Raw genomic sequence first — 15,479 nt, 5'->3', positions numbered from 1 at the left:
GCGGACTCTCAACCACTGCGCCACCAGGGAAGCCCCACGTGAATGTATTTTTAAAGTGTGATTAACAGTTAAATCCATAGACTCTGAATAAAGCAGATGACTGGCCGTACTGTAGTGGGCCTCATCCAAACAGTTGAAGGGCTTAAGAGAAAAAGGACTCAGAAGATGGAATTCTCCTCCAGATGCCTTCAGACTCAACCTGGGACACCTGCTCTTCCTGGGTCTGCAGGCCGGCAGCCTGCCCTGCATGTTGCAGACTTGCCAGCCCCAGAGCCCTGTGAGCCAACCCCTTAAAATAAACCTCTCTCTCTCCACACACGTGGTTTCTCTGGGGAACACTCACTAATACAGTCTCCCAGTGTTAATTTCCCCACAGCCCTGGCTCAGCTGGAGGATTTGGAGTAAGGCTACTCACTGCGACTCTCAGTTTGCTCATCTGTAAAATGGGAATAATAATGTCTACCAGGCAGGTTAAATGAGATGGAAGATATGAAAGTACTTTGTAACAAACTGTCTCTGCAAAGTTATTATTTCCAACTTGCAACTTCCCAGAAGAAATTAAAGGCTGTGCCGTCTTCCTCCAGGGCAGGGCTCCCTGGCGCCTATGGTGTCTTCTAACAGCCTGCCGGCCTGCCTGGCTCCCCTTGTCCCCGAGAACTGACATAGTCACATTCTATTGTCATCGGGCCCCCCCCCCCACAAGTTTCTGTGCATGGGAGACAGTGAATCAAGATGTGGTGACCCAGTGGGAAGGGCCAGGAATAACTGTGGGTCTATTCAAATGCGCCTGTAACCCGGACATCAGAAGCAAATGTTTCTCAAGCCGCTGTTATCTGTCTGCAAGATGCCATGTCTGATGGGCAACTCCAGGGCTGTCGGACGTCCCGCTGGCTGGTAGCTGAAGGCTGAGCTCTGGAGCTCCGTTCCGGGGCTCCTGGATGACCTTCACAGTCACGGTCTGGAGGTGAATGCGGGCCTCCCGTGTGCTCCGCTCAGCCTCCAGGACAGCAGTGGTGGGGGCCTGACTCAGCCAGGTGTGCTTATAGCACCCCATCCTGTCCTAGGGACCCCCCAAGAGCAGATGCAGGCCCGTCTCTGTCACAGAAGAAACGGGAAAATCTTCCACACGCACACGGAACCCTCCTTTCCCAGGTCACCTCACATCTCAGCAGGTGTTGGCTTTCTGAGTTAGGGCTGATGAAGAAACAACAGGACATATATTTCTGGGCCTCTGAGGGGGCCTGAATCCTCTCCTCCCACCAGCCCTCGGGTACGCGGGGCCAGAATCACATTACATCACAGTGGGAGTGTCCCTGCAAACATCTGGAAAGTTCATTTGAAATTTAGAGAGAGATGGTCACAGAGACCTATGTTCAGATGAGACCTTCCCCCAAATATAAATCAATAAAACTCACAAAAGCACTTTGAAAGTGGTGCTTGGAGGCGTGGGTCTGGGGAGGGAGAAGGGAAGCAGGAAGCTGGCCCTCTCCCACGCCCATGGCAGCCCTGAGGGTTCCACGGCACAGGTTTGAGGAGCACAGTCTGAGAACCAGCTCTAGACCCCAGGGCGGAGGAGGGGTCTGCGACCCTGTAAGCAGCACAAGGTCACACCGCCCCTGGTTAGGGGCCCGCGGGCCAACACGGGCAAAGGTCAGATGCAGAAAACAAGTCTGACCCATAGCCCCTCCCCCAGAGGACCAGCATCCCTCAGCCCCAAGCACAAACCCCGTTCCACCTCCATTTCTGAAATGGTACCCAGCCCGCGGTGCCCGGAACAAATTTTGCCTACACGTCAAAGCCAGCACGGTCAGAAAGTAATCAAGGTCCCCTTTCCTCCGTCGACTTCTGCTCGCCTCCCCTGGAGCCTGGTCCACGGAATCTGCTCTGGGGACGTGTCGCCAGCAGTTAAGCGCCCAAGTGTGAAAGCGGCCTCGGCCCCTCTGCTTATCAGCTCTGCGAACGCTGGCAGGTTCCCAGCTTCTCCGGACGTCAGTTCCCTCAACCACAAAAGGCACGAACGCTGCCACGTTTGTAGTATGAGTGTGAGGGTGACTCAAATATTTATCACGAGCCTGCGTGTGCCACGTGCGCGATCGTAGAAGCGCAGCAAACGTCCGCTTCTGTGCTGCTCCTCCGGGGGCCCCTGTGTGTCCCTGCGTTCCGTCAAGTCTCCCCCCGTTCTCTGCTCACTCCCTGTTCTGCTCTGTCCCGGCTGCCTTGTTAACCCAGCTTCCTGTAACCATTCCTGGGCCGAGGCTCTGGAACCGATGGCCTTGCTCCAAGCCCCTCCGCTTCCACCAGCTCCCCTCACCACTGTGACCTTCTAGGTGCCTGCTGGTTAGAAAACAACTCCCCAGCCAGGTATTCAAGAATTTCTAGAATCTGACTTGACCTTGGCGGCCCGCCTTACTTCCCTGCCCTCACCACTGTGCTGCCTCCAGGCCAGCCCCCCACTCCCGCGCGGCTCCCCGCCTTTGCTCCCCTACTTCCGACTCTGCAGATTTTGTACCCTCGAGGCCAACCGAGCCTTACTTCAGAACAGCGAGGCATTCTGAAACATGGCCCAACACCCAAATTAAAACTTTGTCCTTTCTTTACTATCAGCTCTCAGAGAACATGAAAGGAATCCCAATTCACAGCCGCAGCCTTTCTGAGAATTTCCCTGCCTCTGCCGGTCCCCTTTCATCCTGAAGCCTCCAGCTCTCCTCCCTAAACTCAGTCTCTGGTCCTCCCTGAGATCCCGCTTACCACCCAGGCAGGCTCCCCTACCTCCTTCCCTGCCCCCCCATCCCGAGCCTTCCCAGTCTGGAGAGGCTGGAAACACTTGCCCCAGACCCCGGGAGAACCTCTCCCCCATCCCCTGGGGGTCCCCTCCCTCCACGGGGAGTGGGGGGCTCCCTGGGAACTGTCTGTGTATCCCCAGATGAGAAATTCTCACGGATAATGTCTAATAAGTAGAATTCTCCACCTCATTATAAATGTATTGCCTGTAACGCTCCATGTGGACAATGAATCCCACACTGTCTTAAGGCCATGTAACTGGTTCTTGATTACGTCTCACCTTCCCAAGCAGATGACGAGCCCCTGAAATGAGTGGAGGGCCTCGTTTCCCTGGATGCCCCTTCCCGGCCTCACCCAGCGTGTTGTGGAGACTCCATAACACTCGTCAGACGGCACAAAGGAAAGCTGTCTGCACTGCAAGACACACACCTCCCCGTCCCCATGTGCCTCTCTATGAAGTCTCAGGGTAAATCACACTGTGGCAGGCACGAATTCCTACCAGATCACAAGGATTCCAGCACGAGTTAACAGTGACCAGAATATGCTTTGTGATTCCTTCCACCCTGGGGTTCTCAGACTGTCATTAAACACATAAAATGCAGTGCAGATCAGTGTGGACTCTGACATCTGCTGAGAATCACACGCAGGGTGTGAGCTCCAGGGAGCACCGCCGTGCAGAGCACCACGTGTGTGCCCACACAGTCCGAGCCCAGAGTTCGCACGCGGCGCCGTGAACATCTGGTGTCGGAATGTAGCTTCTCCTTGGATGAGTAGGTTTTAAATACCGAGCTATGTTAGGTGTCTCGTGGGAGACAGGGATGCCGTAAATTAGAATTTTTCCAAGGTTACGACTGTGTTACATATCACAGGCCCTCAACACATACTTATTGACTAAGTTATGTTGCAGGAATATTTATAACTGTTAAATGTCTCAAACCAGTCATTTTCCCATGCTTATTATTTTAAAAGATAATCTTTCCAACATTCTTTTAAGGGAGGCTGACATTGTGTAATTAAATACAACGTGACATAGTGTAATGCTGATGTTTTCTGGGAAGAGCTGTTAAAATGCTATAAAAGGAAAACATTCTGATCTGGAATGAGACAGCGGCAGATCCTTAAACAATGCCCATCCTGTGTCCCTAAGGCAAGCCAACGGGTTTTACTCTGAGTGTCTTGAGGTCAACAAGCAAGGTTGTCGAAATGATTTTGTAAAAAGTAAATCTGCCCAGGAGGCAGCAGAGTCCCACTCAATGTACATCAAGAAAAGATGTGCTGGCCTCATTCATTTGCTGTGATCACTTGTGCCTTGGGAGTAACAAGGAGAAATGACAAAGAAGAGACTGGGTGTTCTGAAAATGTGCAAACAGTGAATAAGTCCGTGGAAGTACTAACCCTTCAGGTACTTGATATCAAATTCCCCCGCAGCTGCAAGAAGGCATTTACAAGGAGAGTTGAGAAGGAGAGGGAATGGATTCTGTCCAGCTGCTTTGGGACAGAAGAGGCACAGATCCCTAGGATGGAACTGGCCCACCCACTTTGCCTCTGCTCGCCTTCATTGTTGTTTTCAGTGTGCGAAAACATTTCTCAAGTATTTCAATGTTGGATGAATTTGATCAAAACCCTTCACAAGAGCGGGGCTCCCACCTTCTACCAGGTTCTCTGAGTGAGTGGCATGGCAATCCCAAAGTCTGCTATCTGTTTAAGGGGTTGTTTGAAAGTCTTTAGCTCAGCTTTGCCTCTGTGGCTTGGAAACCCCCTGTAGTTTCTCTTGATCGATGTTTACCTGTTGACGTACAGACTGGTTAGACAAGTCCCAGATTCTACTCATTCAAACGTTGTGCTTCAGATGTAAAATGAGGCTTCTGTTCAGCTGTGTCTGTGTCAACAAGAGCTAGACTAGTGGGAGCATTCTCAAGAAAGATTTGTACACTCTTAAGAAAACTTTGAAAAATTAAAGTGTTGCCTGCACACAGTGGTCGGTGGGTGGACAGCGCTATGATGTTTCGAAATGTTTTTAACTACAGGTCTCCTTTTTTGCAGAAATTGACAAAAGTACTTACCGGTGAGTGAGAAGGAACCGGAGGAAGTGGAGACGTGGAGGCCCTCAGGGACTCGTGGAGGCCCTCAGGGCCTCGTGGGGCTCAGCGTCCATTACTCGCTCCAGGAGGGGCACGAAGAAGCCCTGTCTGGCCTCATTCGGGCTTGAAACCCAGAGTTGCTTGCAGCGTCTTCCAAGGTGGGGTAAGGCTGGGGAGAGTTCTGCAGCCCTTAGAAGGCCTCTTCAGCTCTCCGCTTTTTCTAAGCACAAAGATTCAACGCAGGAGGTTGTGTGTCTCTCATCCTGGCTTCACAAATAGTTCACAAGTGGGAAGGTTTTGTATTTCATCAAGTTCAGATTTTATTTTATAGTTTAACTTTCCATTTTTGTCTCTGCTTCTGGCACCATCCTCACCCCATAGCGCTGTGCATCTCCCCAAACCCAGCAGGGCTCTGGGAGAACGTGAAGGGTTCAGTTGCCAACAGTGATGGGCAGACCTGTGTGAGATGGCTTTTCTCATCAGCCCCACCAAGAACACGTTAAAAAGAAAAAACTGCATCGCGTCCCACACCGTTATCCTTACTTAACTGTGTAGATATTTAACCTCATCTTTATTATTGCAGAGGCACAGGGCTCTTCATATGCACAGTGATCAACGTCATTACTCAGATGACTGATAATCAATTTTGAGCTGAATAGATGCAAGGACAAAGCCCCAGGACAGACCACCGTTCTTCTCAGTTGGCGTTGAAACTCCATTAGGCCAGCTATGAGTTCACCTAAGTATATTATTTCTGACTTTTTTATTCTTCCCCTGATCCTTAATGGAGATCAATGCCTGACCGAAGTTAATGCAGGCGGCATTAAGACATTAATGTAAGACACCACCTAGTAAGACATCATACTCAGGATGAGGCGCAACTTTGGCGTCTTCTTTTAAGTGAGCCAATGCTTGTTACTTTCTTTCCTAGGCAGTCCCCGAACATCTTTTTACATCTAGACTAAAACCGTCCACCAAAAGACAGTGAGTTCCCTTATCTGTAGTCTCCAAGATGACCCTCATCTCCACTATGAAAGCTGGGCCTGGGGCTTCCCTGGTGGTGCAGTGGTTGAGAGTCCGCCTGCCGATGCAGGGGACACGGGTTCGTGTCCCGGTCCGGGAAGATCCCACATGCCGCGGAGCAGCTGCGCCCGTGAGCCATGGCCGCTGAGCCTGCACGTCCGGAGCCTGTGCTCCGCAACGGGAGAGGCCACAGCAGTCAGAGGCCCGTGTACTGCAAAAAAAAAAAAAAAAAAAAAAAAAAAATAGCTGGGCCATCTGTCTATCTCCTGGTATCTCTCTCTCATTCTTCGAGATTCCACAAAGGTTCCCTCCAAGAGCTTCACAATCTCATTTCCAAGATCTTTTAGATCATCTGAGTCAGACAGCTTATCCTCTGTTACAGAAAGCAGGTATTGTCTTATTTTCTGACTATTTGGGATTTCATTTCTCACAGGTAGGGCTGTGTCCTTTCTGTATGAACACCATTTTTATATAAAGGAAGAGGAAAATAAAGAAATAACTGAGTCATTCTGGGTTCTTCTCCATCTGTTAACATTATACCATCTGCTCCTTGCTTCTTGCACCAAACAAAATGAAGCAAACAAAATCTCAGATGATTCTGGACTAAAGCTCTGTGACCCTAACGTCAGATAAAAGTAATGCGGCTGAGGGTTTTATGGATTCGAAAGACAAAATATGCTGGGGACCTGGCTTGGGCACAAGGGCGGCTTTCTCTTGCTCTCTCCCCAGGCCTGCGCCAGCCGCCAGGTGCTCACAAGAAGGAATGGAATGCCCTTGACAACCGCACAGGCAGAAACCCTGCCAGTCCTGCACCTTTTCCCCACATGAAGCAGAAGCTGCAAGCTACCATGTGGGCAGGAAACCCTGCAAGGCCCCAGGTCCCAGGTCTGCATCTGAACGAGGGGTGAAAGTGAAAGCCACTGCACTGCGCGATCACTGAAAACTCTCCAAAAGGGTAACTGGTCGACTGACAGGTGAAATAAATGGAATGCTAAAAAATACTCCAAGAAAGGCAAAAAAAGGGGAAAAAGAAACAAAGAACAAACAGGGCAAGTAAAAAGCTTTAGGAAGAGGGTAGATATAAGCCCTGCACATTCATAATCATGCAGAACATAAATGGCCTAAATGTTCTGATTAAAAGGCAGAGACTCTGAGATGAGATTCAAAAGAGCAAGGCCACCAACATGCTGCCTATGGGAAACCCACACTGGAAAGCAGCTTGTCAGTGTCTCATACCATCAGACGGCTCTTCCTGCAGCCCAGTATTCCATGCCTTGGCACCTACCCATGGGAAATGAGAACATATGTGTACACAAGGGCTGTATGTTTTGAGTAAAGCAGCGTTAGTCATAACAGGCAAAAACTGGAAATGCCTGAAATGTCCATCAGCTGCTGAGTGGAAAAACAAATTGAAGCCTCCTTTTCAACATAGTACTGGAAGTCTTTGCTAAGGCAATTAGATAAGAAAAGGAAATAAAAGGTATATAGATTGGAAAGGAAGAAATAAAACTGTCTTTGCTTGCAGATGGCATGGTCATCTATATAGAAAATCCAAAAGAATCATCAAACTCTTGGAACTAATAAGCAACTATAGTAAGATTGCAGGATACAAGCATAAAATACAAGTCAATCACTTTCCTATGTACCAGAAATGAGCGAGTTGAATTTGAAATTTAAAACACAATATCATTTACATTAGCACCCCCAAAAATGAAGTACTTAGCCATAAATCTAACAAAATATGAACAAAATCTGTATGAGGAAAACTACAAAACTGATGAAAAAAATCAAAGAAGAACTACTTAAATGGAGAGATATATTCCATGTTCATGGAAAGGAAGACTCAATGTGTTCAAGATGTCAGTTCTTCCTAACTTGATCTCTAGATATAATGCAATCCCAATCAAAATCCTAGGAATCCATCAATATTTGTTGATATCCACAAATTGATTCTAAAATTTATATGGAAAGGCCAAAGATCCAGAATAGTCAACAAAATACTGAAGGAGAAAAACAAGTTGGAGAACTGACACTACTCGATTTCAAGACTTCCTATAAAACTACAGTAATCAAGACAGGGTGATAATGCTAAAAGAATGGAAAAATATACTAATAGAACAGGAGAGACCCTGAAATAGACCCACATACATATATGTCAAGCTGACCTTTGACATAGGAACAAAGGCAATACAATGGGGCAAAGATAGTTTTTTCAACAAATGGTCCTGGAACAGCTGGACATCCACATGCAAAAAGATGAATCTCACCACAAACCTTATACCTTTCACAAAAATTACCTCGAAATGAATCATAGACCTAAATGCAAAACACAAAACTATACAACTCCCTAAAGATAATAAAAGGGAAAACTATGTTATCTCCTAGGATATGGCAATGACTTTGGGGTATGGCAATGACTTTTTAGATACAACACCAAAGGCGTGATCTATGAGCTAAATACTTGACAAGCTGCACTTCATTAAAATTTTTGAAGTTTAAATGATTTCGCTCTGTGAAAGGCAATGAGAAGAGAATGAAAAGACAAGCCACAAACTGGGAGACAATATTTGCAAAAGACACATCTGGTAAGGACCGATATTCAAAATATACAAAGAACTCCTAAAATTCAACAATAAGAAAAACAACCCGATTAGAAAGTGGGCCAAATATCTTAACAAATACCTTACCGAAGAAGATATACAGACGGCAAACAAACATATGAACAGATGTTCCACATCATACGTCATCAGAGAAATACAAATGAAAACAACAGTGAGATACCGCTACACACCTGTCAGAATGACCAAACTCCGGAACACTGACAACACCAAACGCTGGTGAGGAAGGGAAGCAACAGGAACTCTCACTCATTGTGGTAGGAAGGCAAAATTGTGCAGCCACTTTGGAAGACAATTTTGTTGTTTCTTATGAAACTAAACATACGCTTATCATATGATCTAGCAATCATGCTTCTTGGTATTTATCCCCAAAAGTTGAAAACTTATGTCCACACAAAAACTTGCACGTGGATATTTGTAGTAGCTTTTTTCACCATTGCCAAAACTCAGAGGCAAGCAAGATATCCTTTGGCAGGTGAATGGATAAATAAACGGATATATCCAGACAATGGAATATTATTCAGCACTAAAAAGAAATAAGCTATCAAGCCATGAAAAGACATGGAGGAACCTTAAACACATATTACTAAGTGAAAGAAGCCAACCTGAAAAGGCTACGTTCCAACTACATGACATTCTGGAAAAGGCAAAACCATGGAGATCAGTGGTTGCCTGGGGTTAGGTGGGAAGGATGATTGGCAGAGCACAAACGATTTTAGGGCAGTGAAAATATTCCGTATAATATAATGATGGATAAATATCATTATATGTTTGTCCAAACACATAGAATGTACAACACTACGAGTGGACCCTAATGTAAGCTATGGGCTTTGGATGATGATGACGTGTCAGTGTAGGTTCATTAAATATAGTAAATGTACCCCCTAGTGGGGATGTTGATAATGCAGACACTGTGCCTGTGTGGGGCAGGGGGTATATGGGAAATCTCTGTAACTTCCTCTCAGTTTCGCTGTAAGCCTAAAATTTCTCCAAAAGAAATCTTTAAAAATCTTTTGGAGTGATCTATCTTTTGCTATCTTGCTGATTCAGCAGACATTTTGTATTGACTGACGCTGTGATGGCCATTTGGTGACCTCTCAGATTAGTACACTGTGCACGTTTCTTACTTCACCTTCCCAAGTAAAATCATTTTTCTGTGGAAAGTTAACAACTGAACTTTGGTCCATGGCTCCTACCATCAAAAGGAAAAGGGCCCAAGCTATGTGAGGTAGACTCCCCTTAGAATGAAAGCTGGGAACAAGAAGCAGTCTTTCACCACTTGGACTGGGTTTCTAGAAATGCTATTACTGAATATATTCACTGGCCATTGGCGTCAGTGTGAAGTCAAGTGGCATCCTGAATTTTCAAGATGAAAGTCCTTCTTCTCTGGCTGGTCAACCTGGAAGCGTGGCTGCAGGAAGAGACCCGTACCTGGGTATCTGGTGCCACAGAGGCAACTGTCAATCACCTCAGATGATCCCAGCTAACACGCCAGGTGCCTTCACTCTCACCTGGAATACTTCCTTTTGCCTTCTCCCATCCTTCCTCCAAACACCTTGTCTACAGAAAAACTCCACTGATTCAAGGAGATAAACAAATAGGACTTTCAAGGAATCAAGAAGAAGCAACCGTTTTATACACACCAGCTAGTCTAAAATCAAACCTCATGGTCAGCCTCCTGGGGAGAGAGAGACGATTGTTAAATGTCCTCAGAGTTTCTGGTCTCATGGATAAGTAGATGTCTTATAAATTCCCTGAAGAAAGGTCAAGCCTGTCACTTTCAGATAAAAAGGAAGGTGCTGCTAAAACACGCTATGTGATCTGGAAGGAGAATTTCTGGGGTAAGGAGGTCTGTCAGGAGCAAAGAGTATCCCTTATTTCCCTCTTCAAACCCACAGGCTTTGGTATAACTGACCCCTCCTAACCAGAGTAGACATAATTCTCTTCACATAGTGTCCATCGACTCTGCATCCGGTTGAGTCATTTCCCAATACTGTTTCTAGGATGAAAGAAAAAAAGTCTCCAGACAGACCAGAGAAGAATTAGGTCCAATGTTAATCTTTACTTTCCCTGGACTGAAAAATCCATGATTCCAAAATCAACCCAATATTGCAGCCAGGTGCTTATCCTTAATTCTAACTAATTTCCTACCCACACCAAGGAAAAATAAATAAATTTTAAAAAGGGAAGTAAGACTTCTAAGTTGACTCTGGCTATGTCGGCAGCTCCTCTGGGTCTTTAATGCATCCCAGGACTCAGATGACAGAGACTTTCAACCCTTTTAATCCATAGAGAGTTTTCCTCACAATGATTTGTTGACAAGGCAATGTCTCTGTACTGCTTAAAGCCAGGGAGAGGGTGTACAGTGGAGATCACAGACACATGCAGAATCACATCTCACACTGAGGCACTGTCATGGAACGCCCCTCACCTGGCAGCACTTGGGGGTGGGGGGTGACAGCACCTGCCATACCTGAAGCTGAACCTTGAGTTTGGGTAGTAAAACGATGCCATGCTACGCAGAGGTGAGAGCCCCAGAGCAAAGGCCAGTCTGCACGTCTCGTGAGAGTCTATTTTTCAGTAAAAAGTAGTCTTGGAACATGGGATGGTGGAAAGAGCAATTTATTAGCTACCTGGCTGTGGGTAAATCAGTGAATCTCTCTGAGCTCTGCTTTCTCATCTATAGAATGGCAGTCATCCATCCATCTCACGGGGCTTTGTGAGGGTTCCACGAGATAAGGCATAACTTACATCAGTTATGGAGTAGGTTTCCAATTTTAGTTGAACGTGGATCAAACCCCAATCACATTCATACTTTCAAATGAGTCTGTCTTAGTGTAGTAGATTTAAGCAACGTTTTTGTGGTTCCACACACTGGGCTACCAGCCCAGCTCTGACGCTTACTATATGAGCATTCTTGGGAAAACAAAATTGTGTGTCTCATTTTCTCCTTTTATAAAATGAGAATATCAATAACTACCTTATCAGGTCAGGAAGATTAGTATGATAAAGGATGTAAGCTTCAACATGGTACATACCAAAGAGTAAAAGCTGAAAGTATACTAATTTGCTATAATTATAGGATAACCAAATTATATCTCTATATATCTCCATATAATTATAATTATAGGATGCTCCCCAAAAGGAGAGGCCTTCATCTCTTCATCTCAGGAAGATGAGAGCATTTAGGTCATCTGGCCACTGGGCTATTCGGTCCTCCAGGAAAGGTAATTTATCCAGTAACCCTTAAAGACACAGAAAAATATCTGAAAAATCTGAGTAGTAACTTTCATTTCCAAAATATTGTGGATAAAATAAGCTGAACCTACTACATATTTATATCAAGAAATTCTGAGTAAAATGTATCAATCATTCTTTTAAGTATACAGCAAGCAACGTCTACAGAGGTCAGGAATACAGGAGACTGAAAACCAGTGAGGGTGGTCCAGCTGTGGCAGCCCTGGGGGAGGTTCTTCAGGGTCTTTTGTGGTTCTGTATAAATTTGGGGATTATTTTTTCCACTTCTGTAAAACATGTCATTGGAGTCTGGATAGGGAGTGCATTGAATCTGTAGATAATTTGGGAAGTATGGACATTTTAACAATATTAATTCTTCCAATCTATGGATATGGGATTTTCCATTTATTCATTCTTTAATTTTTTTAAAATAGTATTATTAAAAGAGTTCAGCAAGGTTTTTGGATACAAAATCAATATACCCCCCAAAAACCCAATTGTAGGATATCCAATTCCAGAAAAAATGGGGTGAGCAGACTTACTGTCCTGCCTGAAACAATCAAAACAAAGATAAAAACAAACAAAATATTTAGAAAAACAGTGAACAGTTTTCAAAACTGGACATAAAGCAGTGAAGCAGTGACCCTGAGAGCTGAGGAACAAACGATGTGAGCCCTACACTTGCCCCAGCTTTACCGTGTGAGAGTTCCCAGGCCACGGTGTAGGAAGGGGACCCAGGGAGACCGTGGAGGATTCCTTGAGTGGAAGGGTTGGAGGTGAGAGTACTGGAGAAAAAGGCAGCTGGGATTCAAGGAGAGAGTATCAGAGAGAGAGAAGAACCAACAAACAACCCCAGATATGTGAAGGGTCTCCCTGGAGTATTCAGCAGTGTAATGATCGGCACATCCATCTAAGGACACTATGTGAGGCCGGGGAAAGAATCTTGGGGAAGCATCAGAGGGAAGAGTGGCTGGTGTCTGCACAGCCTAGAGGGGTGCCAGACCAGAAAGGGGCATTGGGTAGAAAACACAGAAGGGTCTTGCCTCAGTAGTAGGAAAAAATTAGCCTTTCGTGACTCTGGTCCTGCCTAACAAATATTAAAAACGAAACCTGAAAGGAACAAACTGTTTCCAAGTAACAAAACTATGTCTCAAAACAAAATTCAAGAATACCTAGGGTTTCCCTGGTGGCGCAGTGGTTAAGAATCCTCCTGCCAATGCAGGGGACAAGGGTTTGAGCCCTGGTCCGGGAAGATCCCACATGCCGCGGAGCAACTAAGCCCGTGCGCCACAACTACTGAGCCTGCGCTCTAGAGCCCACAAACCACAACTATTGAAGCCTGCGTGCCTAGAGTCCGTACTCAGCAACAAGAGAAGCCACCGCAGTGAGAAGTCCACACACTGCCACGAAGAGTAGCCCCCGCTCACCACAATCAGAGAAAGCCCGCGCACAGCAACGAAGACACAGTGCAGCCAAAAAATAAAAATTAAAAAAAATTAAAGAATATTTATAGGAATATAAAAAATATCCAGCACGCAGCAAGGCAAAATGCATGATGTCTGGTGTCCAACCAAAGATAACCAGGCAGGTAAAGAAGCAGGACAATGCAACCCATAGTGAAGTGAAAATCAGTCAATATAAGCAGACCCGGAAGTGACAGAGATGCTGGAATTAGCAGACAAGGACATTAAAACAGTTACTAAAACTGTACTCCACACGCACAAAAAACTAACTGGAGACATGGAAGACATAATAAAAACGACCTAAATCAAACTTCTAGAGATGAAAACTGTAATGTGTGAGTTGAAAAATACACTGGGTGGGATTTGTAGAAGATTTGACATTGCAGAAGAAGAGTGAAATGGAAGCGATAGCAATGGAAACTGTCCAAAATGAAACAGAGAGAGGAAAAATAATTTTAAAAATGAAGAATGTCAGTGAGCAGTGGGACAACTTCAAACAACCTAAGATATGTGTAACTAGAATGCACGAAGGAGGGGAGAGAGAGAAGGTACAGAAGAGTTGTCTGAGGATACAACGGCTGAAGAGATATATGCACCCCATGTTCACTGCAGCATTATCCACACTGGCCCGGATATGGAAACAACCAAGTGTCCACTGATGGTGGAGTGGATAAAGAAAATGTAGTATATACAAAAACTGGCATATCAGTCAGCCATAAAAAAGAAGGAAATCCTGCCTTTGTGACAACATGGACGGACCTTGAAGACATTACGCTCAGTGACCTAAGTCACTGACCTAAGTCATCTGACCTAAGTCAGATGGGGAAAGACAAATACTGTATGATCTGACTTATACGTGAAATCTGAAAAACCCAAATCCACAGAAACAGAGAACAGATTTGTGGTTGCCAGAGGTGTGGGGTAGAGGGTGGGTGAAATGGGTAAAGGTAGGAACTTCCAGTAATAAAATAAACAATTTCCGGGATGTAATGTACAGTGTGTTGACTATGGTTAACAATATTGTACTGCACATTTGAAAGTCACTAAGAGAAGTAAATCTTAAATTTCTCATCGCAAACTTTGTAACTGTGTGGGGATGGATATTAATTAGACTTACTGTGGTGATCCTTTTGCAATACATACAAACAAGTCATTATGTGGTACACCTGGACAATTACAATGTTATATGTCAATTATATCTCAACAAAAGTGGAAAAAAAGAAAATCTTATGAATGGAATACAGATGACATCATATCAAAATTTGTGAGATGTCCCTAAAGCAGGAAGCAGGGGGCAATATATTGCACTAAACACTTATATTTTAAAAAAGAAAGATCTCAAATCAGTGATTGACTTTCACTTTAATAAACTAAGAAATGAAGAACAAATTAAAGTAAACAGAAGATGGGAAAAATTAACAGTCAGAGCTGTAGGGGAGGAGAAAGTTTTCCTCAACCCTCTTATGGTCTCTGGTTGGGTCTGAAAATTGAACTGACAAAGGCAGATTAACAGGAGAAAAGCACGCATGTTTTATTGAATGTGAGTGAAGCCCCTGAGAAATGACCAGAGCAGGAAGTCTGTGCCTTCCAGACAAAGAAACAATAAACTCGCGAAGAAGTGACAAGTCAAAGTGCTCTGGGCTTGGAGCAGTAAACGGCGAAGAAGAGCTGGGAAGATAAGGGCGAGTTTATGAGGTTTGTATATGGCCTTCTTGGCCTTAAACTCCTCAGCTCCGGTGAGGAAGAGGCTCCCCCCACTCCTGGTGCAGGGAGGGCACCTCTCACAGGGGAAATTTATCTCCTGCTTTTAGGGAAGAAAGGTGAGGAGGGTGAAGGTCAGAGTGAGCTTCCTGCTTCTGCCATGTTAAGATACTCAGTATGTCAGGGTGCCTTTTTTGGGGTGGCATGTCCTGGACCCCATCAGAGCAGAACTCAATGAAATAGAAAACAGGAAAATAATAATCACTGAATCTGAAACCTGATTCTTTGAGCTGATCAATAAAATCGATAAACTTTTAGCCAGATTGATCAGAGAAGAAAGGACAGAAGGCACAACCCAATGGCATTACAGTTGAGATGATGACAGGCCACAGGTAATGAAAGGATGCGGGAGTATGTCAACATGTGAGCCAATAAATTCTGGAATTTATGTGAAATGAACAATTCCTTGAAAGACACAAACTACCAAAGCTCACTCAAGAAATGTAGGCATCTTAAATACCTCTCTCTCTCTCTTTCTCTCTCTCTCTCTCTCTCTCTCTCTCTCTCTCTCTATA

This window comes from Leucopleurus acutus (genome assembly GCF_964270905.1).
Source record: "Leucopleurus acutus genome assembly, chromosome: 15".
Classification (NCBI taxonomy): Eukaryota; Metazoa; Chordata; class Mammalia; order Artiodactyla; family Delphinidae; genus Leucopleurus; species Leucopleurus acutus.
Note: the sequence above shows the minus strand (reverse complement) of the source record.